Source organism: Dendrobates tinctorius, unplaced genomic scaffold (genome assembly GCF_039654945.1).
Source record: "Dendrobates tinctorius isolate UK_male_01 unplaced genomic scaffold, ASM3965494v1 ptg000011l, whole genome shotgun sequence".
Classification (NCBI taxonomy): Eukaryota; Metazoa; Chordata; class Amphibia; order Anura; family Dendrobatidae; genus Dendrobates; species Dendrobates tinctorius.
In genome coordinates, this window is record NW_027361679.1 from 119,959,226 (window position 1) to 119,984,392 (window position 25,167).

The 25,167-nt window shown below is 51.4% G+C and overlaps 37 pseudogenes; all 37 read left to right on the forward strand.

The window, feature by feature from the left end:
* The first annotated feature begins 1,026 nt into the window (after positions 1-1,026).
* On the forward strand, positions 1,027-1,145 carry LOC141058154 (5S ribosomal RNA; annotated as a pseudogene).
* Positions 1,146-2,390: 1,245 nt separating this feature from the next.
* Positions 2,391-2,509, forward strand: LOC141051820 (5S ribosomal RNA; annotated as a pseudogene).
* A 1,033-nt stretch (positions 2,510-3,542) lies between these two features.
* Positions 3,543-3,661, forward strand: LOC141055656 (5S ribosomal RNA; annotated as a pseudogene).
* A 272-nt stretch (positions 3,662-3,933) lies between these two features.
* Positions 3,934-4,052, forward strand: LOC141054591 (5S ribosomal RNA; annotated as a pseudogene).
* Positions 4,053-4,513: 461 nt separating this feature from the next.
* LOC141058162 (5S ribosomal RNA) lies at positions 4,514-4,632 on the forward strand (annotated as a pseudogene).
* Positions 4,633-4,709: 77 nt separating this feature from the next.
* Positions 4,710-4,828, forward strand: LOC141059016 (5S ribosomal RNA; annotated as a pseudogene).
* A 77-nt stretch (positions 4,829-4,905) lies between these two features.
* On the forward strand, positions 4,906-5,024 carry LOC141051902 (5S ribosomal RNA; annotated as a pseudogene).
* Positions 5,025-5,673: 649 nt separating this feature from the next.
* Positions 5,674-5,792, forward strand: LOC141055714 (5S ribosomal RNA; annotated as a pseudogene).
* Positions 5,793-6,064: 272 nt separating this feature from the next.
* Positions 6,065-6,183, forward strand: LOC141054602 (5S ribosomal RNA; annotated as a pseudogene).
* A 657-nt stretch (positions 6,184-6,840) lies between these two features.
* Positions 6,841-6,959, forward strand: LOC141059023 (5S ribosomal RNA; annotated as a pseudogene).
* A 77-nt stretch (positions 6,960-7,036) lies between these two features.
* Positions 7,037-7,155, forward strand: LOC141051907 (5S ribosomal RNA; annotated as a pseudogene).
* A 265-nt stretch (positions 7,156-7,420) lies between these two features.
* LOC141057972 (5S ribosomal RNA) lies at positions 7,421-7,539 on the forward strand (annotated as a pseudogene).
* A 1,245-nt stretch (positions 7,540-8,784) lies between these two features.
* LOC141058177 (5S ribosomal RNA) lies at positions 8,785-8,903 on the forward strand (annotated as a pseudogene).
* A 77-nt stretch (positions 8,904-8,980) lies between these two features.
* LOC141059028 (5S ribosomal RNA) lies at positions 8,981-9,099 on the forward strand (annotated as a pseudogene).
* A 657-nt stretch (positions 9,100-9,756) lies between these two features.
* LOC141059234 (5S ribosomal RNA) lies at positions 9,757-9,875 on the forward strand (annotated as a pseudogene).
* Positions 9,876-10,736: 861 nt separating this feature from the next.
* On the forward strand, positions 10,737-10,855 carry LOC141058183 (5S ribosomal RNA; annotated as a pseudogene).
* Positions 10,856-11,716: 861 nt separating this feature from the next.
* Positions 11,717-11,835, forward strand: LOC141059118 (5S ribosomal RNA; annotated as a pseudogene).
* Positions 11,836-12,492: 657 nt separating this feature from the next.
* LOC141058663 (5S ribosomal RNA) lies at positions 12,493-12,611 on the forward strand (annotated as a pseudogene).
* Positions 12,612-13,456: 845 nt separating this feature from the next.
* LOC141055775 (5S ribosomal RNA) lies at positions 13,457-13,575 on the forward strand (annotated as a pseudogene).
* A 76-nt stretch (positions 13,576-13,651) lies between these two features.
* LOC141059112 (5S ribosomal RNA) lies at positions 13,652-13,770 on the forward strand (annotated as a pseudogene).
* A 77-nt stretch (positions 13,771-13,847) lies between these two features.
* LOC141054613 (5S ribosomal RNA) lies at positions 13,848-13,966 on the forward strand (annotated as a pseudogene).
* A 461-nt stretch (positions 13,967-14,427) lies between these two features.
* On the forward strand, positions 14,428-14,546 carry LOC141058187 (5S ribosomal RNA; annotated as a pseudogene).
* A 77-nt stretch (positions 14,547-14,623) lies between these two features.
* On the forward strand, positions 14,624-14,742 carry LOC141054635 (5S ribosomal RNA; annotated as a pseudogene).
* Positions 14,743-15,399: 657 nt separating this feature from the next.
* LOC141057977 (5S ribosomal RNA) lies at positions 15,400-15,518 on the forward strand (annotated as a pseudogene).
* Positions 15,519-16,567: 1,049 nt separating this feature from the next.
* Positions 16,568-16,686, forward strand: LOC141058984 (5S ribosomal RNA; annotated as a pseudogene).
* A 78-nt stretch (positions 16,687-16,764) lies between these two features.
* LOC141058190 (5S ribosomal RNA) lies at positions 16,765-16,883 on the forward strand (annotated as a pseudogene).
* Positions 16,884-17,736: 853 nt separating this feature from the next.
* Positions 17,737-17,855, forward strand: LOC141057985 (5S ribosomal RNA; annotated as a pseudogene).
* Positions 17,856-18,917: 1,062 nt separating this feature from the next.
* Positions 18,918-19,036, forward strand: LOC141058193 (5S ribosomal RNA; annotated as a pseudogene).
* Positions 19,037-19,309: 273 nt separating this feature from the next.
* On the forward strand, positions 19,310-19,428 carry LOC141054646 (5S ribosomal RNA; annotated as a pseudogene).
* A 461-nt stretch (positions 19,429-19,889) lies between these two features.
* Positions 19,890-20,008, forward strand: LOC141057993 (5S ribosomal RNA; annotated as a pseudogene).
* A 469-nt stretch (positions 20,009-20,477) lies between these two features.
* LOC141054657 (5S ribosomal RNA) lies at positions 20,478-20,596 on the forward strand (annotated as a pseudogene).
* Positions 20,597-21,645: 1,049 nt separating this feature from the next.
* Positions 21,646-21,764, forward strand: LOC141054668 (5S ribosomal RNA; annotated as a pseudogene).
* A 461-nt stretch (positions 21,765-22,225) lies between these two features.
* Positions 22,226-22,344, forward strand: LOC141058365 (5S ribosomal RNA; annotated as a pseudogene).
* Positions 22,345-22,617: 273 nt separating this feature from the next.
* LOC141058201 (5S ribosomal RNA) lies at positions 22,618-22,736 on the forward strand (annotated as a pseudogene).
* Positions 22,737-23,009: 273 nt separating this feature from the next.
* LOC141055553 (5S ribosomal RNA) lies at positions 23,010-23,128 on the forward strand (annotated as a pseudogene).
* Positions 23,129-23,401: 273 nt separating this feature from the next.
* LOC141058347 (5S ribosomal RNA) lies at positions 23,402-23,520 on the forward strand (annotated as a pseudogene).
* A 1,032-nt stretch (positions 23,521-24,552) lies between these two features.
* LOC141059169 (5S ribosomal RNA) lies at positions 24,553-24,671 on the forward strand (annotated as a pseudogene).
* The last annotated feature ends 496 nt before the right edge of the window (positions 24,672-25,167 follow it).

Consider the following 25,167-nt stretch of genomic DNA (forward strand, 5'->3'; position numbering starts at 1 on the left):
CGAGTTTATCCTTCTTGAAAAGAACGTCAGAGATGGCACGCGTCCGTCAACGGCCATTCTAAGCTGAATATGCATTCCCTCGTCACATCGCAGCCTCTAAGCAGCTTGATGCCGGGCCAGTACCGGCATAGGAGACTGGCTGGGAATCCCTGGTCCTGTTGACATTTTGTACATTTTTTTTCCAAGCTTGCCCTTCCGAGTTTATCCTTCTTGAAAAGAACGTCAGAGATGGCACGCTTCCGTCAACGGCCATTTTAAACTAAATATGCATGCCCTCGTCACATCGCAGCCACTAAGCAGCTTGAGGCCGGGCCAGTACCGGCATGGGAGACTGGCTGGGAATCCCTGGTCCTGTTGACATTTTGTACGTTTTATTTCCAAGCTTGCCCTTCCGAGTTTATCCTTCTTGAAAAAAACGTCAGAGATGGCACACTTCCGTCAACGGCCATTCTAAGCTGAATATGCATTCCCTCGTCAGATCGCAGCCTCTAAGCAGCTTGAGGCCGGGCCAGTACCGGCATGGGAGACTGGCTGGGAATCCCTGGTCCTGTTGACATTCTGTATGTTTTTTTTTCCAAGCTTGCCCTTCCGAGTTTATCCTTCTTGAAAAAAACGTCAGAGATGGCACGCTTCCATCATCGGCCATTCTAAGCTGAATATGCATTCCCTCGTCACATCGCAGCCGCTAAGCAGCTTGAGGCCGGGCCAGTACCGGCATGGGAGACTGGCTGGGAATCCCTGGTCCTGTTGACATTTTGTACGTTTTATTTCCAAGCTTGCCCTTCCGAGTTTATCCTTCTTGAAAAGAACGTCAGAGATGGCACGCTTCCGTCAACGGCCATTCTAAGCTGAATATGCATGCCCTTGTCAGATCGCAGCCGCTAAGCAGCTTGAGGCCGGGCCAGTACCGGCATGGGAGACTGGCTGGGAATCCCTGGTCCTGTTGACATTTTGTACGTTTTTTTTCCAAGCTTGCCCTTCCGAGTTTATCCTTCTTGAAAAAAACGTCAGAGATGGCACGCTTCCGTCAACGGCCATTCTAAGCTGAATATGCCTGCCCTCGTCAGATCGCAGCCGCTAAGCAGCTTGAGGCCGGGCCAGTACCGGCATGGGAGACTGGCTGGGAATCCCTGGTCCTGTTGACATTTTGTACGTTTTTTTTCCAAGCTTGCCCTTCCGAGTTTATCCTTCTTGAAAAGAACGTCAGAGATGGTACGCTTCCGTCAACGGCCATTCTAAGCTGAATATGCATGCCCTCGTCAGATCGCAGCCGCTAAGCAGCTTGAGGCCGGGCCAGTACCGGCATGGGAGACTGGCTGGGAATCACTGATCGTGTTGACTTTTTGTACGTTTTATTTCCAAGCTTGCCCTTTCGAGTTTAACCTTCTTGAAAAGAACGTCAGAGATGGCACACTTCCGTCAATGGCCATTCTAAGCTGAATATGCATGCCCTCGTCAGATTGCAGCTGCTAAGCAGCTTGAGGCTGGGCCAGTACCGGCATGGGAGACTGGCTGGGAATCCCTGGTCCTGTTGACATTTTGTACGTTTTATTTCCAAGCTTGCCCTTCCGAGTTTATCCTTCTTGAAAAGAACGTCAGAGATGGCACGCTTCCGTCAATGGCCATTCTAAGCTGAATATGCATGCCCTCGTCAGATCGCAGTCGCTAAGCAGCTTGAGGCCGGGCCAGTACCGGCATGGGAGACTGGCTGGGAATCCCTGGTCCTGTTGACATTTTGTACGTTTTTTTTCCAAGCTTGCCCTTCCGAGTTTATCCTTCTTGAAAAAAACGTCAGAGATGGCACGCTTCCGTCAACGGCCATTCTAAGCTGAATATGCATTCCCTCGTCAGATCGCAGCCGCTAAGCAGCTTGAGGTTGGGCCAGTACCGGCATGGGAGACTGGCTGGGAATCCCTGGTCCTGTTGACATTTTGTACGTTTTATTTCCAAGCTTGCCCTTCCGAGTTTATCCTTCTTGAAAAGAACGTCAGAGATGGCACGCTTCCGTCAACGGCCATTCTAAGCTGAATATGCATTCCCTCGTCAGATCGCAGCTGCTAAGCAGCTTGAGGCCGGGCCAGTACCGGCATGGGAGACTGGCTGGGAATCCCTGGTCCTGTTGACATTTTGTATGTTTTTTTTCCAAGCTTGCCCTTCCGAGTTTATCCTTCTTGAAAAGAACGTCAGAGATGGCACGCTTCCGTCAACGGCCATTCTAAGCTGAATATGCATGCCCTCGTCAGATCGCAGCAGCTTGAGGCCGGGCCAGTACCAGCATGGGAGACTGGCTGGGAATCCCTAGTCCTGTTGACATTTTGTACGTTTTTTTTCCAAGCTTGCCCTTCCGAGTTTATCCTTCTTGAAAAAAACGTCAGAGATGGCACGCTTCCGTCAACGGCCATTCTAAGCTGAATATGCATGCCCTCGTCAGATCGCAGCCGCTAAGCAGCTTGAGGCCGGGCCAGTACCAGCATGGGAGACTGGCTGGGAATCCCTGGTCCTGTTGACATTTTGTACGTTTTATTTCCAAGCTTGCCCTTCCGAGTTTATCCTTCTTGAAAAGAACATCAGAGATGGCACGCTTCCGTTAACGGCCATTCTAAGCTGAATATGCATGCCCTCGTCAGATCGCAGCCGCTAAGCAGCTTGAGGCCGGGCCAGTACCGGCATGGGAGACTGGCTGGGAATCCCTGGTCCTGTTGACATTTTGTATGTTTTTTTTCCAAGCTTGCCCTTCCGAGTTTATCCTTCTTGAAAAGAACGTCAGAGATGGCATGCTTCCGTCAACGGCCATTCTAAGCTGAATATGCATGCCCTCGTCAGATCGCAGCAGCTTGAGGCCGGGCCAGTACCGGCATGGGAGACTGGCTGGGAATCCCTGGTCCTGTTGACATTTGGTACGTTTTATTTCCAAGCTTGCCCTTCCGAGTTTATCCTTCTTGAAAAGAACGTCAGAGATGGCACACTTCCGTCAACGGCCATTCTAAGCTGAATATGCATGCCCTCGTCAGATCGCAGCAGCTTGAGGCTGGGCCAGTACTGGCATGGGAGACTGGCTGGGAATCCCTGGTCGTGTTGACATTTTGTACGTTTTTTTTCCAAGCTTGCCCTTCCGAGTTTATCCTTCTTGAAAAGAACGTCAGAGATGGCACACTTCCGTCAATGGCCATTCTAAGCTGAATATGCATGCCCTTGTCAGATCGCAGCAGCTTGAGGCCGGGCCAGTACCGGCATGGGAGACTGGCTGGGAATCCCTGGTCCTGTTGACATTTTGTACGTTTTATTTCCAAGCTTGCCCTTCCGAGTTTATCCTTCTTGAAAAGAACGTCAGAGATTACACACTTCCGTCAATGGCCATTCTAAGCTAAATATGCATGCCCTCATCAGATCGCAGCTGCTAAGCAGCCTGAGGCCGGGCCAGTACCGGCATGGGAGACTGGCTGGGAATCCCTGGTCCTGTTGACATTTTGTACGTTTTTTTTCCAAGCTTGCCCTTCCGAGTTTATCCTTCTTGAAAAAAACGTCAAAGATGGCACGCTTCTGTCAACGGCCATTCTAAGCTGAATATGCCTGCCCTCGTCAGATCGCAGCCGCTAAGCAGCTTGAGGCCGGGCCAGTACTGGCATGGGAGACTGGCTGGGAATCCCTGGTCCTGTTGACATTTTGTACATTTTTTTCCAAGCTTGCCCTTCCGAGTTTATTCTTCTTGAAAAAAACGTCAGAGATGGCACGCTTCCGTCAACGGCCATTCTAAGCTGAATATTCCTTCCCTCGTCAGATCGCAGCCGCTAAGCAGCTTGAGGCCGGGCCAGTACCGGCATGGGAGACTGGCTGGGAATCCCTGGTCCTGTTGACATTTTGTACGTTTTATTTCCAAGCTTGCCCTTCCGAGTTTATCCTTCTTGAAAAGAACGTCAGAGATGGCACGCTTCCGTCAACGGCCATTCTAAGCTGAATATGCATGCCCTCGTCAGATCGCAGCCGCTAAGCAGCTTGAGGCCGGGCCAGTACCGGCATGGGAGACTGGCTGGGAATCCCTGGTCCTGTTGACATTTTGAATGTTTTTTTTCCAAGCTTGCCCTTCCGAGTTTATCCTTCTTGAAAAGAACGTCAGAGATGGCACGCTTCCGTCAACGGCCATTCTAAGCTGAATATGCATTCCCTCGTCAGATCGCAGCAGCTTGAGGCCGGGCCAGTACCGGCATGGGAGACTGGCTGGGAATCCCTGGTCCTGTTGACATTTTGTACGTTTTATTTCCAAGCTTGCCCTTCCGAGTTTATCCTTCTTGAAAAGAACGTCAGAGATGGCACACTTCCGTCAATGGCCATTCTAAGCTGAATATGCATGCCCTCATCAGATCGCAGCCGCTAAGCAGCCTGAGGCCGGGCCAGTACCGGCATGGGAGACTGGCTGGGAATCCCTGGTCCTGTTGACATTTTGTACGTTTTTTTTCCAAGCTTGCCCTTCCGAGTTTATCCTTCTTGAAAAAAACGTCAGAGATGGCACGCTTCCGTCAACGGCCATTCTAAGCTGAATATGCCTGCCCTCGTCAGATCGCAGCCGCTAAGCAGCTTGAGGCCGGGCCAGTACCGGCATGGGAGACTGGCTGGGAATCCCTGGTCCTGTTGACATTTTGTACGTTTTTTTTCCAAGCTTGCCCTTCCGAGTTTATCCTTCTTGAAAAGAACGTCAGAGATGGCACGCTTCCGTCAACGGCCATTCTAAGCTGAATATGCATGCCCTCGTCAGATCGCAGCCGCTAAGCAGCTTGAGGCCGGGCCAGTACCGGCATGGGAGACTGTCTGGGAATCCCTGGTCCTGTTGACATTTTGTACGTTTTATTTCCAAGCTTGCCCTTCCGAGTTTATCCTTCTTGAAAAGAACGTCAGAGATGGCACGCTTCCGTCAACGGCCATTCTAAGCTGAATATGCATGCCCTCGTCAGATCGCAGCTGCTAAGCAGCTTGAGGCCGGGCCAGTACTGGCATGGGAGACTGGCTGGGAATCCCTGGTCCTGTTGACATTTTGTATGTTTTTTTTCCAAGCTTGCCCTTCCGAGTTTATCCTTCTTGAAAAGAACGTCAGAGATAGCACGCTTCCGTCAACGGCCATTCTAAGCTGAATATGCATGCCCTCGTCATATCGCAGCAGCTTGAGGCCGGGCCAGTACAAGCATGGGAGACTGGCTGGGAATCCCTGGTCCTGTTGACATTTTGTACGTTTTTTTTCCAAGCTTGCCCTTCCGAGTTTATCCTTCTTGAAAAAAACGTCAGAGATGGCACGCTTCTGTCAACGGCCATTCTAAGCTGAATATGCATGCCCTTGTCAGATCGCAGCAGCTTGAGGCCGGGCCAGTACCGGCATGGGAGACTGGCTGGGAATCCCTGGTCCTGTTGACATTTTGTACGTTTTATTTCCAAGCTTGCCCTTCCGAGTTTATCCTTCTTGAAAAGAACGTCAGAGATTACACACTTCCGTCAATGGCCATTCTAAGCTAAATATGCATGCCCTCATCAGATCGCAGCTGCTAAGCAGCCTGAGGCCGGGCCAGTACCGGCATGGGAGACTGGCTGGGAATCCCTGGTCCTGTTGACATTTTGTACGTTTTTTTTCCAAGCTTGCCCTTCCGAGTTTATCCTTCTTGAAAAAAACGTCAAAGATGGCACGCTTCTGTCAACGGCCATTCTAAGCTGAATATGCCTGCCCTCGTCAGATCGCAGCCGCTAAGCAGCTTGAGGCCGGGCCAGTACTGGCATGGGAGACTGGCTGGGAATCCCTGGTCCTGTTGACATTTTGTACATTTTTTTCCAAGCTTGCCCTTCCGAGTTTATTCTTCTTGAAAAAAACGTCAGAGATGGCACGCTTCCGTCAACGGCCATTCTAAGCTGAATATTCCTTCCCTCGTCAGATCGCAGCCGCTAAGCAGCTTGAGGCCGGGCCAGTACCGGCATGGGAGACTGGCTGGGAATCCCTGGTCCTGTTGACATTTTGTACGTTTTATTTCCAAGCTTGCCCTTCCGAGTTTATCCTTCTTGAAAAGAACGTCAGAGATGGCACGCTTCCGTCAACGGCCATTCTAAGCTGAATATGCATGCCCTCGTCAGATCGCAGCCGCTAAGCAGCTTGAGGCCGGGCCAGTACCGGCATGGGAGACTGGCTGGGAATCCCTGGTCCTGTTGACATTTTGAATGTTTTTTTTCCAAGCTTGCCCTTCCGAGTTTATCCTTCTTGAAAAGAACGTCAGAGATGGCACGCTTCCGTCAACGGCCATTCTAAGCTGAATATGCATTCCCTCGTCAGATCGCAGCAGCTTGAGGCCGGGCCAGTACCGGCATGGGAGACTGGCTGGGAATCCCTGGTCCTGTTGACATTTTGTACGTTTTATTTCCAAGCTTGCCCTTCCGAGTTTATCCTTCTTGAAAAGAACGTCAGAGATGGCACACTTCCGTCAATGGCCATTCTAAGCTGAATATGCATGCCCTCATCAGATCGCAGCCGCTAAGCAGCCTGAGGCCGGGCCAGTACCGGCATGGGAGACTGGCTGGGAATCCCTGGTCCTGTTGACATTTTGTACGTTTTTTTTCCAAGCTTGCCCTTCCGAGTTTATCCTTCTTGAAAAAAACGTCAGAGATGGCACGCTTCCGTCAACGGCCATTCTAAGCTGAATATGCCTCCCCTCGTCAGATCGCAGCCGCTAAGCAGCTTGAGGCCGGGCCAGTACCGGCATGGGAGACTGGCTGGGAATCCCTGGTCCTGTTGACATTTTGTACGTTTTTTTTCCAAGCTTGCCCTTCCGAGTTTATCCTTCTTGAAAAGAACGTCAGAGATGGCACGCTTCCGTCAACGGCCATTCTAAGCTGAATATGCATGCCCTCGTCAGATCGCAGCCGCTAAGCAGCTTGAGGCCGGGCCAGTACCGGCATGGGAGACTGTCTGGGAATCCCTGGTCCTGTTGACATTTTGTACGTTTTATTTCCAAGCTTGCCCTTCCGAGTTTATCCTTCTTGAAAAGAACGTCAGAGATGGCACGCTTCCGTCAACGGCCATTCTAAGCTGAATATGCATGCCCTCGTCAGATCGCAGCTGCTAAGCAGCTTGAGGCCGGGCCAGTACTGGCATGGGAGACTGGCTGGGAATCCCTGGTCCTGTTGACATTTTGTATGTTTTTTTTCCAAGCTTGCCCTTCCGAGTTTATCCTTCTTGAAAAGAACGTCAGAGATGGCACGCTTCCGTCAACGGCCATTCTAAGCTGAATATGCATGCCCTCGTCAGATCGCAGCAGCTTGAGGCCGGGCCAGTACCAGCATGGGAGACTGGCTGGGAATCCCTGGTCCTGTTGACATTTTGTACGTTTTTTTTCCAAGCTTGCCCTTCCGAGTTTATCCTTCTTGAAAAAAACGTCAGAGATGGCACGCTTCTGTCAACGGCCATTCTAAGCTGAATATGCCTGCCCTCGTCAGATCGCAGCCACTAAGCAGCTTGAGGCCGGGCCAGTACCGGCATGGGAGACTGGCTGGGAATCCCTGGTCCTGTTGACATTTTGTACGTTTTTTTTCCAAGCTTGCCCTTCCGAGTTTATCCTTCTTGAAAAGAACGTCAGAGATGGCACGCGTCCGTCAACGGCCATTCTAAGCTGAATATGCATTCCCTCGTCACATCGCAGCCGCTAAGCAGCTTGAGGCCGGGCCAGTACCGGCATAGGAGACTGGCTGGGAATCCCTGGTCCTGTTGACATTTTGTACATTTTTTTTCCAAGCTTGCCCTTCCGAGTTTATCCTTCTTGAAAAGAACGTCAGAGATGGCACGCTTCCGTCAACGGCCATTCTAAGCTGAATATGCATGCCCTAGTCAGATCGCAGCCGCTAAGCAGCTTGAGGCCGGGCCAGTACCGGCATGGGAGACTGGCTGGGAATCCCTGGTCCTGTTGACATTTTGTACGTTTTATTTCCAAGCTTGCCCTTCCGAGTTTATCCTTCTTGAAAAGAACGTCAGAGATGGCACGCTTCCGTCAACGGCCAGTCTAAGCTGAATATGCATGCCCTCGTCAGATCGCAGCCGCTAAGCAGCTTGAGGCCGGGCCAGTACCGGCATGGGAGACTGGCTGGGAATCCCTGGTCCTGTTGACATTTTGTACGTTTTATTTCCAAGCTTGCCCTTCCGAGTTTATCCTTCTTGAAAAGAACGTCAGAGATGGCACGCTTCCGTCAACGGCCATTCTAAGCTGAATATGCATTCCCTCGTCAGATCGCAGCAGCTTGAGGCCGGGCCAGTACCGGCATGGGAGACTGGCTGGGAATCCCTGGTCCTGTTGACATTTTGTACGTTTTATTTCCAAGCTTGCCCTTCCGAGTTTATCCTTCTTGAAAAGAACGTCAGAGATAGCACACTTCCGTCAATGGCCATTCTAAGCTGAATATGCATGCCCTCATCAGATCGCAGCCGCTAAGCAGCCTGAGGCCGGGCCAGTACCGGCATGGGAGACTGGCTGGGAATCCCTGGTCCTGTTGACATTTTGTACGTTTTATTTCCAAGCTTGCCCTTCCGAGTTTATCCTTCTTGAAAAGAACGTCAGAGATAGCACACTTCCGTCAATGGCCATTCTAAGCTGAATATGCATGCCCTCATCAGATCGCAGCCGCTAAGCAGCCTGAGGCCGGGCCAGTACCGGCATGGGAGACTGGCTGGGAATCCCTGGTCCTGTTGACATTTTGTACGTTTTTTTTCCAAGCTTGCCCTTCCGAGTTTATCCTTCTTGAAAAAAACGTCAGAGATGGCATGCTTCCGTCAACGGCCATTCTAAGCTGAATATGCCTGCCCTCGTCAGATCGCAGCCGCTAAGCAGCTTGAGGCCGGGCCAGTACCGGCATGGGAGACTGGCTGGGAATCCCTGGTCCTGTTGACATTTTGTACGTTTTTTTTCCAAGCTTGCCCTTCCGAGTTTATCCTTCTTGAAAAGAACGTCAGAGATGGCACGCTTCCGTCAACGGCCATTCTAAGCTGAATATGCATGCCCTCGTCAGATCGCAGCCGCTAAGCAGCTTGAGGCCGGGCCAGTACCGGCATGGGAGACTGTCTGGGAATCCCTGGTCCTGTTGACATTTTGTACGTTTTATTTCCAAGCTTGCCCTTCCGAGTTTATCCTTCTTGAAAAGAACGTCAGAGATGGCACGCTTCCGTCAACGGCCATTCTAAGCTGAATATGCATGCCCTCGTCAGAGCGCAGCTGCTAAGCAGCTTGAGGCCGGGCCAGTACTGGCATGGGAGACTGGCTGGGAATCCCTGGTCCTGTTGACATTTTGTATGTTTTTTTTCCAAGCTTGCCCTTCCGAGTTTATCCTTCTTGAAAAGAACGTCAGAGATGGCACGCTTCCGTCAACGGCCATTCTAAGCTGAATATGCATGCCCTCGTCAGATCGCAGCAGCTTGAGGCCGGGCCAGTACCAGCATGGGAGACTGGCTGGGAATCCCTGGTCCTGTTGACATTTTGTACGTTTTATTTCCAAGCTTGCCCTTCCGAGTTTATCCTTCTTGAAAAGAACGTCAGAGATGGCACACTTCTGTCAATGGCCCTTCTAATCTGAATATGCATGCCCTCATCAGATCGCAGCCGCTAAGCAGCCGGAGGCCGGGCCAGTACCGGCATGGGAGACTGGCTGGGAATCCCTGGTCCTGTTGACATTTTGTACGTTTTTTTTCCAAGCTTGCCCTTCCGAGTTTATCCTTCTTGAAAAAAACGTCAGAGATGGCACGCTTCTGTCAACGGCCATTCTAAGCTGAATATGCCCGCCCTCGTCAGATCGCAGCCACTAAGCAGCTTGAGGCCGGGCCAGTACCGGCATGGGAGACTGGCTGGGAATCCCTGGTCCTGTTGACATTTTGTACGTTTTTTTTCCAAGCTTGCCCTTCCGAGTTTATCCTTCTTGAAAAGAACGTCAGAGATGGCACGCGTCCGTCAACGGCCATTCTAAGCTGAATATGCATTCCCTCGTCACATCGCAGCCGCTAAGCAGCTTGAGGCCGGGCCAGTACCGGCATAGGAGACTGACTGGGAATCCCTGGTCTTGTTGACATTTTGTACATTTTTTTTCCAAGCTTGCCCTTCCGAGTTTATCCTTCTTGAAAAGAACGTCAGAGATGGCACGCTTCCGTCAACGGCCATTCTAAGCTGAATATGCATGCCCTAGTCAGATCGCAGCCGCTAAGCAGCTTGAGGCCGGGCCAGTACCGGCATGGGAGACTGGCTGGGAATCCCTGGTCCTGTTGACATTTTGTACGTTTTATTTCCAAGCTTGCCCTTCCGAGTTTATCCTTCTTGAAAAGAACGTCAGAGATGGCACGCTTCCGTCAACGGCCAGTCTAAGCTGAATATGCATGCCCTCGTCAGATCGCAGCCGCTAAGCAGCTTGAGGCCGGGCCAGTACCGGCATGGGAGACTGGCTGGGAATCCCTGGTCCTGTTGACATTTTGTACGGTTTATTTCCAAGCTTGCCCTTCCGAGTTTATCCTTCTTGAAAAGAACGTCAGAGATGGCACGCTTCCGTCAACGGCCATTCTAAGCTGAATATGCATGCCCTTGTCAGATCGCAGCCGCTAAGCAGCTTGAGGCCGAGCCAGTACCGGCATGGGAGACTGGCTGGGAATCCCTGGTCCTGTTGACATTTTGTACGTTTTTTTTCCAAGCTTGCCCTTCCGAGATTATCCTTCTTGAAAAAAACGTCAGAGATGGCACACTTCCGTCAACGGCCATTCTAAGCTGAATATGCCTGCCCTCGTCAGATCGCAGCCGCTAAGCAGCTTGAGGCCGGGCCAGTACCGGCATGGGAGACTGGCTGGGAATCCCTGGTCCTGTTGACATTTTGTACGTTTTTTTTCCAAGCTTGCCCTTCCGAGTTTATCCTTCTTGAAAAGAACGTCAGAGATGGCACGCTTCCGTCAACGGCCATTCTAAGCTGAATATGCATGCCCTCGTCAGATCGCAGCCGCTAAGCAGCTTGAGGCCGGGCCAGTACCGGCATGGGAGACTGGCTGGGAATCACTGATCGTGTTGACATTTTGTACGTTTTATTTCCAAGCTTGCCCTTTCGAGTTTAACCTTCTTGAAAAGAACGTCAGAGATGGCACACTTCCGTCAATGGCCATTCTAAGCTGAATATGCATGCCCTCGTCAGATTGCAGCTGCTAAGCAGCTTGAGGCTGGGCCAGTACCGGCATGGGAGACTGGCTGGGAATCCCTGGTCCTGTTGACATTTTGTACGTTTTATTTCCAAGCTTGCCCTTCCGAGTTTATCCTTCTTGAAAAGAACGTCAGAGATGGCACGCTTCCGTCAATGGCCATTCTAAGCTGAATATGCATGCCCTCGTCAGATCGCAGTCGCTAAGCAGCTTGAGGCCGGGCCAGTACCGGCATGGGAGACTGGCTGGGAATCCCTGGTCCTGTTGACATTTTGTACGTTTTTTTTCCAAGCTTGCCCTTCCGAGTTTATCCTTCTTGAAAAAAACGTCAGAGATGGCACGCTTCCGTCAACGGCCATTCTAAGCTGAATATGCATGCCCTCGTCAGATTGCAGCCGCTAAGCAGCTTGAGGCTGGGCCAGTACCGGCATGGGAGACTGGCTGGGAATCCCTGGTCCTGTTGACATTTTGTACGTTTTATTTCCAAGCTTGCCCTTCCGAGTTTATCCTTCTTGAAAAGAACGTCAGAGATGGCACGCTTCCGTCAACGGCCATTCTAAGCTGAATATGCCTGCCCTCGTCAGATCGCAGCCACTAAGCAGCTTGAGGCCGGGCTAGTACCGGCATGGGAGACTGGCTGGGAATCCCTGGTCCTGTTGACATTTTGTACGTTTTTTTTCCAAGCTTGCCCTTCCGAGTTTATCCTTCTTGAAAAGAACGTCAGAGATGGCACGCGTCCGTCAACGGCCATTCTAAGCTGAATATGCATGCCCTCGTCACATCGCAGCCACTAAGCAGCTTGAGGCCGGGCCAGTACCGGCATGGGAGACTGGCTGGGAATCCCTGGTCCTGTTGACATTTTGTACGTTTTTTTTCCAAGCTTGCCCTTCCGAGTTTATCCTTCTTGAAAAGAACGTCAGAGATGGCACACTTCCGTCAATGGCCATTCTAAGCTGAATATGCATGCCCTCGTCAGATCGCAGCAGCTTGAGGCCGGGCCAGTACCGGCATGGGAGACTGCCTGGGAATCCCTGGTCCTGTTGACATTTTGTACGTTTTATTTCCAAGCTTGCCCTTCCGAGTTTATCCTTCTTGAAAAGAACGTCAGAGATGGCACACTTCCGTCAATGGCCATTCTAAGCTGAATATGCATGCCCTCCTCAGATCGCAGCCGCTAAGCAGCCTGAGGCCGGGCCAGTACCGGCATGGGAGACTGGCTGGGAATCCCTGGTCCTGTTGACATTTTGTACGTTTTATTTCCAAGCTTGCCCTTCCGAGTTTATCCTTCTTGAAAAGAACGTCAGAGATGGCACGCTTCCGTTAACGGCCATTCTAAGCTGAATATGCATGCTCTCGTCAGATCGCAGCCGCTAAGCAGCTTGAGGCCGGGCCAGTACCGGCATGGGAGACTAGCTGGGAATCCCTGGTCCTGTTGACATTTTGTATGTTTTTTTTCCAAGCTTGCCCTTCCGAGTTTATCCTTCTTGAAAAGAACGTCAGAGATGGCATGCTTCCGTCAACGGCCATTCTAAGCTGAATATGCATGCCCTCGTCAGATCGCAGCAGCTTGAGGCCGGGCCAGTACCGGCATGGGAGACTGGCTGGGAATCCCTGGTCCTGTTGACATTTTGTACGTTTTATTTCCAAGCTTGCCCTTCTGAGTTTATCCTTCTTGAAAAGAACGTCAGAGATGGCACGCTTCCGTCAACGGCCATTCTAAGCTGAATATGCATGCCCTCGTCAGATCGCAGCCGCTAAGCAGCTTGAGGCTGGGCCAGTACTGGCATGGGAGACTGGCTGGGAATCCCTGGTCGTGTTGACATTTTGTACGTTTTTTTTCCAAGCTTGCCCTTCCGAGTTTATCCTTCTTGAAAAGAACGTCAGAGATGGCACACTTCCGTCAATGGCCATTCTAAGCTGAATATGCATGCCCTTGTCAGATCGCAGCAGCTTGAGGCCGGGCCAGTACCGGCATGGGAAACTGGCTGGGAATCCCTGGTCCTGTTGACATTTTGTACGTTTTATTTCCAAGCTTGCCCTTCCGAGTTTATCCTTCTTAAAAAGAACGTCAGAGATTGCACACTTCCGTCAATGGCCATTCTAAGCTAAATATGCATGCCCTCGTCAGATCGCAGCTGCTAAGCAGCCTGAGGCCGGGCCAGTACCGGCATGGGAGACTGGCTGGGAATCCCTGGTCCTGTTGACATTTTGTACGTTTTTTTTCCAAGCTTGCCCTTCCGAGTTTATCCTTCTTGAAAAAAACGTCAGAGATGGCACGCTTCTGTCAACGGCCATTCTAAGCTGAATATGCCTGCCCTCGTCAGATCGCAGCCGCTAAGCAGCTTGAGGCCGGGCCAGTACTGGCATGGGAGACTGGCTGGGAATCCCTGGTCCTGTTGACATTTTGTACATTTTTTTCCAAGCTTGCCCTTCTGAGTTTATTCTTCTTGAAAAAAACGTCAGAGATGGCACGCTTCCGTCAACGGCCATTCTAAGCTGAATATGCATGCCCTCATCAGATCGCAGCCGCTAAGCAGCTTGAGGCCGGGCCAGTACCGGCATGGGAGACTGGCTGGGAATCCCTGGTCCTGTTGACATTTTGTACGTTTTATTTCCAAGCTTGCCCTTCCGAGTTTATCCTTCTTGAAAAGAACGTCAGAGATGGCACGCTTCCGTCAACGGCCATTCTAAGCTGAATATGCATGCCCTCGTCAGATCGCAGCCGCTAAGCAGCTTGAGGCCGGGCCAGTACCGGCATGGGAGACTGGCTGGGAATCCCTGGTCCTGTTGACATTTTGAATGTTTTTTTTCCAAGCTTGCCCTTCCGAGTTTATCCTTCTTGAAAAGAACGTCAGAGATGGCACGCTTCCGTCAACGGCCATTCTAAGCTGAATATGCATGCCCTCGTCAGATCGCAGCAGCTTGAGGCCGGTCCAGTACCGGCATGGGAGACTGGCTGGGAATCCCTGGTCCTGTTGACATTTTGTACGTTTTATTTCCAAGCTTGCCCTTCCGAGTTTATCCTTCTTGAAAAGAACGTCAGAGATGGCACACTTCCGTCAATGGCCATTCTAAGCTGAATATGCATGCCCTCATCAGATCGCAGCCGCTAAGCAGCCTGAGGCCGGGCCAGTACCGGCATGGGAGACTGGCTGGGAATCCCTGGTCCTGTTGACATTTTGTACGTTTTTTTTCCAAGCTTGCCCTTCCGAGTTTATCCTTCTTGAAAAAAACGTCAGAGATGGCACGCTTCCGTCAACGGCCATTCTAAGCTGAATATGCCTGCCCTCGTCAGATCGCAGCCGCTAAGCAGCTTGAGGCCGGGCCAGTACCGGCATGGGAGACTGGCTGGGAATCCCTGGTCCTGTTGACATTTTGTACGTTTTTTTTCCAAGCTTGCCCTTCCGAGTTAATCCTTCTTGAAAAGAACGTCAGAGATGGCACGCTTCCGTCAACGGCCATTCTAAGCTGAATATGCATGCCCTCGTCAGATCGCAGCCGCTAAGCAGCTTGAGGCCGGGCCAGTACCGGCATGGGAGACTGGCTGGGAATCCCTGGTCCTGTTGACATTTTGTACGTTTTATTTCCAAGCTTGCCCTTCCGAGTTTATCCTTCTTGAAAAGAACGTCAGAGATGGCACGCTTCCGTCAACGGCCATTCTAAGCTGAATATGCATGCCCTCTTCAGATCGCAGCTGCTAAGCAGCTTGAGGCCGGGCCAGTACTGGCATGGGAGACTGGCTGGGAATCCCTGGTCCTGTTGACACTTTGTATGTTTTTTTTCCAAGCTTGCCCTTCCGAGTTTATCCTTCTTGAAAAGAACGTCAGAGATGGCACGCTTCCGTCAACGGCCATTCTAAGCTGAATATGCATGCCCTCGTCAGATCGCAGCAGCTTGAGGCCGGGCCAGTACCAGCATGGGAGACTGGCTGGGAATCCCTGGTCCTGTTGACATTTTGTATGTTTTATTTCCAAGCTTGCCCTTCCGAGTTTATCCTTCTTGAAAAGAACGTCAGAGATGGCACACTTCTGTCAATGGCCCTTCTAAGCTGAATATGCATGCACTCATCAGATCGCAGCCGCTAAGCAGCCGGAGGCCGGGCCAGTACCGGCATGGGAGACTGGCTGGGAATCCCTGGTCCTGTTGACATTTTGTACGTTTTTTTTCCAAGCTTGCCCTTCCGAGTTTATCCTTCTTGAAAAAAACGTCAGAGATGGCACACTTCTGTCAACGGCCATTCTAAGCTGAATATGCCTGCCCTCGTCAGATCGCAGCCACTAAGCAGCTTGAGGCCGGGCCAGTACCGGCATGGGAGACTGGCTGGGAATCCCTGGTCCTGTTGACATTTTGTACGTTTTTTTTCCAAGCTTGCCCTTCCGAGTTTATCCTTCTTGAAAAGAACGTCAGAGATGGCACGCGTCCGTCAACAGCCATTCTAAGCTGAATATGCATTCCCTCGTCACATCGCAGCCGCTAAGCAGCTTGAGGCCGGGCCAGTACCGGCATAGGAGACTGGCTGGGAATCCCTGGTCCTGTTGACATTTTGTACATTTTTTTTCCAAGCTTGCCCTTCCGAGTTTATCCTTCTTGAAAAGAACGTCAGAGATGGCACGCTTCCGTCAACGGCCATTCTAAGCTCAATATGCATGTCCTAGTCAGATCGCAGCCGCTAAGCAGCTTGAGGCCGGGCCAGTACCGGCATGGGAGACTGGCTGGGAATCCCTGGTCCTGTTGACATTTTGTACGTTTTATTTCCAAGCTTGCCCTTCCGAGTTTATCCTTCTTGAAAAGAACGTCAGAGATGGCACGCTTCCGTCAACCCCCAGTCTAAGCTGAATATGCATGCCCTCGTCAGATCGCAGCCGCTAAGCAGCTTGAGGCCGGGCCAGTACCGGCATGGGAGACTGGCTGGGAATCCCCGGTCCTGTTGACATTTTGTAAGTTTTTTTTCCAAGCTTGCCCTTCCGAGTTTATCCTTCTTGAAAAGAACGTCAGAGATGGCACACTTCCGTCAATGGCCATTCTAAGCTGAATATGCATTCCCTCGTCAGATCGCAGCAGCTTGAGGCCGGGCCAGTACCGGCATGGGAGACTGGCTGGGAATCCCTGGTCCTGTTGACATTTTGTACGTTTTATTTCCAAGCTTGCCCTTCCGAGTTTATCCTTCTTGAAAAGAACGTCAGAGATGGCACACTTCCGTCAATGGCCATTCTAAGCTGAATATGCATGCCCTCGTCAGATCGCAGCCGCTAAGCAGCCTGAGGCCGGGCCAGTACCGGCATGGGAGACTGGCTGGGAATCCCTGGTCCTGTTGACATTTTGTATGTTTTTTTTCCAAGCTTGCCCTTCCGAGTTTATCCTTCTTGAAAAAAACGTCAGAGATGGCACGCTTTCATCAACGGCCATTCTAAGCTGAATATGCCTGCCCTCGTCAGATCGCAGCCGCTAAGCAGCTTGAGGCCGGGCCAGTACCGGCATGGGAGACTGGCTGGGAATCCCTGGTCCTGTTGACATTTTGTACGTTTTTTTTTCCAAGCTTGCCCTTCCGAGTTTATCCTTCTTGAAAAAAACGTCAGAGATGGCACGCTTCCGTCAACGGCCATTCTAAGCTGAATATGCCTGCCCTCGTCAGATCGCAGCCGCTAAGCAGCTTGAGGCCGGGCCAGTACCGGCATGGGAGACTGGCTGGGAATCCCTGGTCCTGTTGACATTTTGTACGTTTTTTTTCCAAGCTTGCCCTTCCGAGTTTATCCTTCTTGAAAAGAACGTCAGAGATGGCACGCTTCCGTCAACGGCCATTCTAAGCTAAATATGCATTCCCTCGTCAGATCGCAGCCGCTAAGCAGCTTGAGGCCGGGCCAGTACCGGCATGGGAGACTGGCTGGGAATCCCTGGTCCTGTTGACATTTTGTACGTTTTATTTCCAAGCTTGCCCTTCCGAGTTTATCCTTCTTGAAAAGAACGTCAGAGATGGCACGCTTCCGTCAACGGCCATTCTAAGCTGAATATGCATGCCCTCGTCAGATCGCAGCTGCTAAGCAGCTTGAGGCCGGGCCAGTACTGGCATGGGAGACTGGCTGGGAATCCCTGGTCCTGATGACATTTTGTATGTTTTTTTTCCAAGCTTGCCCTTCCGAGTTTATCCTTCTTGAAAAGAACGTCAGAGATGGCACGCTTCCGTCAACGGCCATTCTAAGCTGAATATGCATGCCCTCGTCAGATCGCAGCAGCTTGAGGCCGGGTCAGTACCAGCATGGGAGACTGGCTGGGAATCCCTGGTCCTGTTGACATTTTGTACGTTTTATTTCCAAGCTTGCCCTTCCGAGTTTATCCTTCTTGAAAAGAACGTCAGAGATGGCACACTTCCGTCAATGGCCCTTCTAAGCTGAATATGCATGCCCTCATCAGATCGCAGCCGCTAAGCAGCCGGAGGCCGGGCCAGTACCGGCATGGGAGACTGGCTGGGAATCCCTGGTCCTGTTGACATTTTGTACGTTTTTTTTCCAAGCTTGCCCTTCCGAGTTTATCCTTCTTGAAAAAAACGTCAGAGATGGCACGCTTCTGTCAACGGCCATTCTAAGCTGAATATGCCTGCCCTCGTCAGATCGCAGCCACTAAGCAGCTTGAGGCCGGGCCAGTACCGGCATGGGAGACTGGCTGGGAATCCCTGGTCCTGTTGACATTTTGTACGTTTTTTTTTCCAAGCTTGCCCTTCCGAGTTTATCCTTCTTGAAAAGAACGTCAGAGATGGCACGCGTCCGTCAACGGCCATTCTAAGCTGAATATGCATTCCCTCGTCACATCGCAGCCGCTAAGCAGCTTGAGGCCGGGCCAGTACCGGCATAGGAGACTGGCTGGGAATCCATGGTCCTGTTGACATTTTGTACATTTTTTTTCCAAGCTTGCCCTTCCGAGTTTATCCTTCTTGAAAAGAACGTCAGAGATGGCACGCTTCCGTCAACGGCCATTCTAAGCTGAATATGCATGCCCTAGTCAGATCGCAGCCGCTAAGCAGCTTGAGGCCGGGCCAGTACCGGCATGGGAGACTGGCTGGGAGACTGGCTGGGAATCCCTGGTCCTGTTGACATTTTGTATGTTTTATTTCCAAGCTTGCCCTTCCGAGTTTATCCTTCTTGAAAAGAACGTCAGAGATGGCACGCTTCCGTCAACGGCCAGTCTAAGCTGAATATGCATGCCCTCGTCAGATCGCAGCCGCTAAGCAGCTTGAGGCCGGGCCAGTACCGGCATGGGAGACTGGCTGGGAATCCCTGGTCCTGTTGACATTTTGTACGTTTTTTTTCCAAGCTTGCCCTTCCGAGTTTATCCTTCTTGAAAAGAACGTCAGAGATGGCACACTTCCGTCAATGGCCATTCTAAGCTGAATATGCATGCCCTCGTCAGATCGCAGCAGCTTGAGGCCGGGCCAGTACCGGCATGGGAGACTGGCTGGGAATCCCTGGTCCTGTTGACATTTTGTACGTTTTATTTCCAAGCTTGCCCTTCCGAGTTTATCCTTCTTGAAAAGAACGTCAGAGATGGCACACTTCCGTCAATGGCCATTCTAAGCTGAATATGCATGCCCTCGTCAGATCGCAGCCGCTAAGCAGCCTGAGGCCGGGCCAGTACCGGCATGGGAGACTGGCTGGGAATCCCTGGTCCTGTTGACATTTTGTATGTTTTTTTTCCAAGCTTGCCCTTCCGAGTTTATCCTTCTTGAAAAAAACGTCAGAGATGGCACGCTTCCGTCAACGGCCATTCTAAGCTGAATATGCCTGCCCTCGTCAGATCGCAGCCGCTAAGCAGCTTGAGGCCGGGCCAGTACCGGCATGGGAGACTGGCTGGGAATCCCTGGTCCTGTTGACATTTTGTACGTTTTTTTTCCAAGCTTGCCCTTCCGAGTTTATCCTTCTTGAAAAAAACGTCAGAGATGGCACGCTTCCGTCAACGGCCATTCTAAGCTGAATATTCATTCCCTCGTCAGATCGCAGCCGCTAAGCAGCTTGAGGCCGGGCCAGTACCGGCATGGGAGACTGGCTGGGAATCCCTGGTCCTGTTGACATTTTGTACGTTTTATTTCCAAGCTTGCCCTTCCGAGTTTATCCTTCTTGAAAAGAACGTCAGAGATGGCACAATTCCGTCAACGGCCATTCTAAGCTGAATATGCATGCCCTCGTCAGATCGCAGCCGCTAAGCAGCTTGAGGCCGGGCCAGTACCGGCATGGGAGACTGGCTGGGAATCCCTGGTCCTGTTGACATTTTGTACGTTTTTTTTCCAAGCTTGCCCTTCCGAGTTTATCCTTCTTGAAAAGAACGTCAGAGATGGCACGCTTCCGTCAACGGCCATTCTAAGCTGAATATGCATGCCCTCGTCAGATCGCAGCAGCTTGAGGCCGGGCCAGTACCAGCATGGGAGACTGGCTGGGAATCCCTGGTCCTGTTAACATTTTGTACGTTTTATTTCCAAGCTTGCCATTCCGAGTTTATCCTTCTTGAAAAGAACGTCAGAGATGGCACACTTCCGTCAATGGCCCTTCTAAGCTGAATATGCATGTCCTCATCAGATCGCAGCCGCTAAGCAGCCGGAGGCCGGGCCAGTATCGGCATGGGAGACTGGCTGGGAATCCCTGGTCCTGTTGACATTTTGTACGTTTTTTTTCCAAGCTTGCCCTTCCGAGTTTATCCTTCTTGAAAAAAACGTCAGAGATGGCACGCTTCTGTCAACGGCCATTCTAAGCTGAATATGCCTGCCCTCGTCAGATCGCAGCCACTAAGCAGCTTGAGGCCGGGCCAGTACCGGCATGGGAGACTGGCTGGGAATCCCTGGTCCTGTTGACATTTTGTACGTTTTTTTTCCAAGCTTGCCCTTCCGAGTTTATCCTTCTTGAAAAGAACGTCAGAGATGGCACGCGTCCGTCAACGGCCATTCTAAGCTGAATATGCATTCCCTCGTCACATCGCAGCCGCTAAGCAGCTTGAGGCCGGGCCAGTACCGGCATAGGAGACTGGCTGGGAATCCCTGGTCCTGTTGACGTTTTGTACATTTTTTTTCCAAGCTTGCCCTTCCGAGTTTATCCTTCTTGAAAAGAACGTCAGAGATGGCACGCTTCCGTCAACGGCCATTCTAAGCTGAATATGCATGCCCTAGTCAGATCGCAGCCGCTAAGCAGCTTGAGGCCGGGCCAGTACCGGCATGGGAGACTGGCTGGGAATCCCTGGTCCTGTTGACATTTTGTACGTTTTATTTCCAAGCTTGCCCTTCCGAGTTTATCCTTCTTGAAAAGAACGTCAGAGATGGCACGCTTCCGTCAACGGCCATTCTAAGCTGAATATGCATGCCCTCGTCAGATCGCAGCCGCTAAGCAGCTTGAGGCCGGGCCAGTACCGGCATGGGAGACTGGCTGGGAATCCCTGGTCCTGTTGACATTTTGTACGTTTTTTTTCCAAGCTTGCCCTTCCGAGTTTATCCTTCTTGAAAAGAACGTCAGAGATGGCACACTTCCGTCAATGGCCATTCTAAGCTGAATATGCATGCCCTCGTCAGATCGCAGCAGCTTGAGGCCGGGCCAGTACCGGCATGGGAGACTGGCTGGGAATCCCTGGTCCTGTTGACATTTTGTACGTTTTATTTCCAAGCTTGCCCTTCCGAGTTTATCCTTCTTGAAAAGAACGTCAGAGATGGCACATTTCCGTCAATGGCCATTCTAAGCTGAATATGCATGCCCTCGTCAGATCGCAGCCGCTAAGCAGCCTGAGGCCGGGCCAGTACCGGCATGGGAGACTGGCTGGGAATCCCTGGTCCTGTTGACATTTTGTATGTTTTTTTTCCAAGCTTGCCCTTCCGAGTTTATCCTTCTTGAAAAAAACGTCAGAGATGGCACGCTTCTGTCAACGGCCATTCTAAGCTGAATATGCCTCCCCTCGTCAGATCGCAGCCACTAAGCAGCTTGAGGCCGGGCCAGTACCGGCATGGGAGACTGGCTGGGAATCCCTGGTCCTGTTGACATTTTGTACGTTTTTTTTCCAAGCTTGCCCTTCCGAGTTTATCCTTCTTGAAAAGAACGTCAGAGATGGCACGCGTCCGTCAACGGCCATTCTAAGCTGAATATGCATTCCCTCGTCACATCGCAGCCGCTAAGCAGCTTGAGGCCGGGCCAGTACCGGCATAGGAGACTGGCTGGGAATCCCTGGTCCTGTTGACATTTTGTACATTTTTTTTCCAAGCTTGCCCTTCCGAGTTTATCCTTCTTGAAAAGAACGTCAGAGATGGCACGCTTCCGTCAACGGCCATTCTAAGCTGAATATGCATGCCCTAGTCAGATCGCAGCCGCTAAGCAGCTTGAGGCCGGGCCAGTACCGGCATGGGAGACTGGCTGGGAATCCCTGGTCCTGTTGACATTTTGTACGTTTTATTTCCAAGCTTGCCCTTCCGAGTTTATCCTTCTTGAAAAGAACGTCAGAGATGGCACGCTTCCGTCAACGGCCATTCTAAGCTGAATATGCATGCCCTCGTCAGATCGCAGCCGCTAAGCAGCTTGAGGCCGGGCCAGTACCGGCATGGGAGACTGGCTGGGAATCCCTGGTCCTGTTGACATTTTGTATGTTTTTTTTCCAAGCTTGCCCTTCCGAGTTTATCCTTCTTGAAAAGAACGTCAGAGATGGCACACTTCCGTCAATGGCCATTCTAAGCTGAATGTGCATGCCCTCGTCAGATCGCAGCAGCTTGAGGCCGGGCCAGTACCGGCATGGGAGACTGGCTGGGAATCCCTGGTCCTGTTGACATTTTGTACGTTTTATTTCCAAGCTTGCCCTTCCGAGTTTATCCTTCTTGAAAAGAACGTCAGAGATGGCACACTTCCGTCAATGGCCATTCTAAGCTGAATATGCATGCCCTCGTCAGATCGCAGCCGCTAAGCAGCCTGAGGCCGGGCCAGTACCGGCATGGGAGACTGGCTGGGAATCCCTGGTCCTGTTGACATTTTGTATGTTTTTTTTCCAAGCTTGCCCTTCCGAGTTTATCCTTCTTGAAAAAAACGTCAGAGATGGCACACTTCCGTCAACGGCCATTCTAAGCTGAATATGCCTGCCCTCGTCAGATCGCAGCCGCTAAGCAGCTTGAGGCCTGGCCAGTACCGGCATGGGAGACTGGCTGGGAATCCCTGGTCCTGTTGACATTTTGTACGTTTTTTTTCCAAGCTTGCCCTTCCGAGTTTATCCTTCTTGAAAAAAACGTCAGAGATGGCACGCTTCCGTCAACGGCCATTCTAAGCTGAATATGCATTCCCTCGTCAGATCGCAGCCGCTAAGCAGCTTGAGGCCGGGCCAGTACCGGCATGGGAGACTGGCTGGGAATCCCTGGTCCTGTTGACATTTTGTATGTTTTTTTTCCAAGCTTGCCCTTCCGAGTTTATCCTTCTTGAAAAAAACGTCAGAGATGGCACGCTTCCGTCAACGGCCATTCTAAGCTGAATATGCCTGCCCTCGTCAGATCGCAGCCGCTAAGCAGCTTGAGGCCGGGCCAGTACCGGCATGGGAGACTGGCTGGGAATCCCTGGTCCTGTTGACATTTTGTACGTTTTTTTTCCAAGCTTGCCCTTCCGAGTTTATCCTTCTTGAAAAAAACGTCAGAGATGGCACGCTTCCGTCAACGGCCATTCTAAGCTGAATATGCATTCCCTCGTCAGATCGCAGCCGCTAAGCAGCTTGAGGCCGGGCCAGTACCGGCATGGGAGACTGGCTGGGAATCCCTGGTCCTGTTGACATTTTGTACGTTTTTTTTCCAAGCTTGCCCTTCCGAGTTTATCCTTCTTGAAAAAAACGTCAGAGATGGCACGCTTCTGTCAACGGCCATTCTAAGCTGAATATGCCTGCCCTCGTCAGATCGCAGCCACTAAGCAGCTTGAGGCCGGGCCAGTACCGGCATGAGAGACTGGCTGGGAATCCCTGGTCCTGTTGACATTTTGTACGTTTTTTTTCCAAGCTTGCCCTTCCGAGTTTATCCTTCTTGAAAAGAACGTCAGAGATGGCACGCGTCCGTCAACGGCCATTCTAAGCTGAATATGCATTCCCTCGTCACATCGCAGCCGCTAAGCAGCTTGAGGCCGGGCCAGTACCGGCATAGGAGACTGGCTGGGAATCCCTGGTCCTGTTGACATTTTGTACATTTTTTTTCCAAGCTTGCCCTTCCGAGTTTATCCTTCTTGAAAAGAACGTCAGAGATGGCACGCTTCTGTCAACGGCCATTCTAAGCTGAATATGCATGCTCTCGTCAGATCGCAGCCGCTAAGCAGCTTGAGGCCGGGCCAGTACCAGCATGGGAGACTGGCTGGGAATCCCTGGTCCTGTTGACATTTTGTACGTTTTATTTCCAAGCTTGCCCTTCCGAGTTTATCCTTCTTGAAAAGAACGTCAGAGATGGCACGCTTCCGTCAATGGCCATTCTAAGCTGAATATGCATGCCCTCGTCAGATCGCAGCCGCTAAGCAGCTTGAGGCCGGGCCAGTACCGGCATGGGAGACTGGCTGGGAATGCCTGGTCCTGTTGACATTTTGTATGTTTTTTTTCCAAGCTTGCCCTTCCGAGTTTATCCTTCTTGAAAAGAACGTCAGAGATGGCACGCTTCCGTCAACGGCCATTCTAAGCTGAATATGCATGCCCTCGTCAGATCGCAGCAGCTTGAGGCCGGGCCAGTACCGGCATGGGAGACTGGCTGGGAATCCCTGGTCCTGTTGACGTTTTATTTCCAAGCTTGCCCTTCCGAGTTTATCCTTCTTGAAAAGAACGTCAGAGATGGCACGCTTCGGTCAACGGCCATTCTAAGCTGAATATGCATGCCCTCGTCAGATCGCAGCCGCTAAGCAGCTTGAGGCTGGGCCAGTACTGGCATGGGAGACTGGCTGGGAATCCCTGGTCGTGTTGACATTTTGTACGTTTTTTTTCCAAGCTTGCCCTTCCGAGTTTATCCTTCTTGAAAAGAACGTCAGAGATGGCACACTTCCGTCAATGGCCATTCCAAGCTGAATATGCATGCCCTTGTCAGATCGCAGCAGCTTGAGGCCGGGCCAGTACCGGCATGGGAGACTGGCTGGGAATCCCTGGTCCTGTTGACATTTTGTACGTTTTATTTCCAAGCTTGCCCTTCCGAGTTTATCCTTCTTGAAAAGAACGTCAGAGATTGCACACTTCCGTCAATGGCCATTCTAAGCTAAATATGCATGCCCTCGTCAGATCGCAGCTGCTAAGCAGCCTGAGGCTGGGCCAGTACCGGCATGTGAGACTGGCTGGGAATCCCTGGTCCTGTTGACATTTTGTACGTTTTTTTTCCAAGCTTGCCCTTCCGAGTTTATCCTTCTTGAAAAAAACGTCAGAGATGGCACGCTTCCGTCAACGGCCATTCTAAGCTGAATATGCCTGCCCTCGTCAGATCGCAGCTGCTAAGCAGCTTGAGGCCGGGCCAGTACCGGCATGGGAGACTGGCTGGGAATCACTGGTCCTGTTGACATTTTGTACGTTTTTTTTCCAAGCTTGCCCTTCCGAGTTTATCCTTCTTGAAAAGAACGTCAGAGATGGCACGCGTCCGTCAACAGCCATTCTAAGCTGAATATGCATACCCTCGTCACATCGCAGCTGCTAAGCAGCTTGAGGCTGGGCCAGTACCGGCATGGGAGACTGGCTGGGAATCCCTGGTCCTGTTGACATTTTGTACGTTTTATTTCCAAGCTTGCCCTTCCGAGTTTATCCTTCTTGAAAAGAACGTCAGAGATGGGACGCTTCCGTCAACGGCCATTCTAAGCTGAATATGCATCCCCTCGTCAGATCGCAGCCGCTAAGCAGCTTGAGGCCGGGCCAGTACCGGCATGGGAGACTGGCTGGGAATCCCTGGTCCTGTTGACATATTGTACGTTTTATTTCCAAGCTTGCCCTTCCGAGTTTATCCTTCTTGAAAAGAACGTCAGAGATGGCACGCTTCTGTCAACGGCCATTCTAAGCTGAATATG